Source organism: Sinocyclocheilus rhinocerous, unplaced genomic scaffold (assembly GCF_001515625.1).
Source record: "Sinocyclocheilus rhinocerous isolate Xijiao unplaced genomic scaffold, SAMN03320098_v1.1 scaffold914, whole genome shotgun sequence".
Lineage (NCBI taxonomy): Eukaryota > Metazoa > Chordata > Actinopteri > Cypriniformes > Cyprinidae > Sinocyclocheilus > Sinocyclocheilus rhinocerous.
In genome coordinates, this window is record NW_015629521.1 from 302,623 (window position 1) to 303,652 (window position 1,030).

Here is a 1,030-nt window from a genome sequence, read left to right on the forward strand (position 1 = left end):
GGTTTTATACAGGGCTTTAGCTTTATATGCACGAATAGCAGCGTAAACCACAGACCATGAGGATTCAATCGTCGCATCATGCACCTGCAGTGCTTAACTGTGAAAGGAGAAAAACAGAAATTAAGTCTATAAAAGGAATAAAATAAATAGGATCACACAAAATATATAATAGGCTATAATATAATTAACAGATTAACAAAAGGAAAAAAAAAAACACTGTGCAAAAAGTATAGGCTACGCTTGTTTTTGTGACACTCAATGCATTTTATTTCTTTTCTTTATATATTTATTTGATTTAATCCATCTGATTGCACAGGCGCCTCACGCACAAACAAACAACATTAGTTCTAGCGTTGCCTTACATTTCAGCCATTCATCATCAAACTAAAATGCAGTCAACCAAACATAAAAGTTGCACTGTTTATTTGAAAAGGTCCGCTGTAAAATCAGCGTGCAGCGCCCAAACAAACATTTTTGAGCATGTGAAGGATTTTACACGGATATTAGAACATGAGTGAAGTATAAAGCCATGTTTAGGCTACATAATGAATAATAGTAATGCAAACAAATGTTACAAATATGGCAAAAATGGAAACATTTGGATTCTTGTGGTATGAGGTAGGCTCGTGAACCCAATGCCGTTTCAGTTTTGATTGACACTTGTATGCTGTTTATAATGAATGCCACTATAGCCTAATTTGTGTTTTATTTTATAGTTTAATATATAATTTTATAACTACTTATTTATTATTCTTGTTCTGTTCTGAATACCATTAAATTTAAAATATTACATAAATTAATGTAGCCTAATTGTTTGCAATTACAAGGTCAACGGGTGTTTTTGGAGTAAGATCAATTTCTCATTCATGAGATTGCTTCCTCTTTTTGGCCGGGTTTCGTTTCTCCGTGTCGTAAACTCGAGGGGCTAGGCTTCTAAACCAGGGTGTTTTGGGTGTTTTTATATTCAAATGACTATTGTTTTCTGCCGCAACATTTATCAATATGCGATCATTCGTACGATTCGTACGAT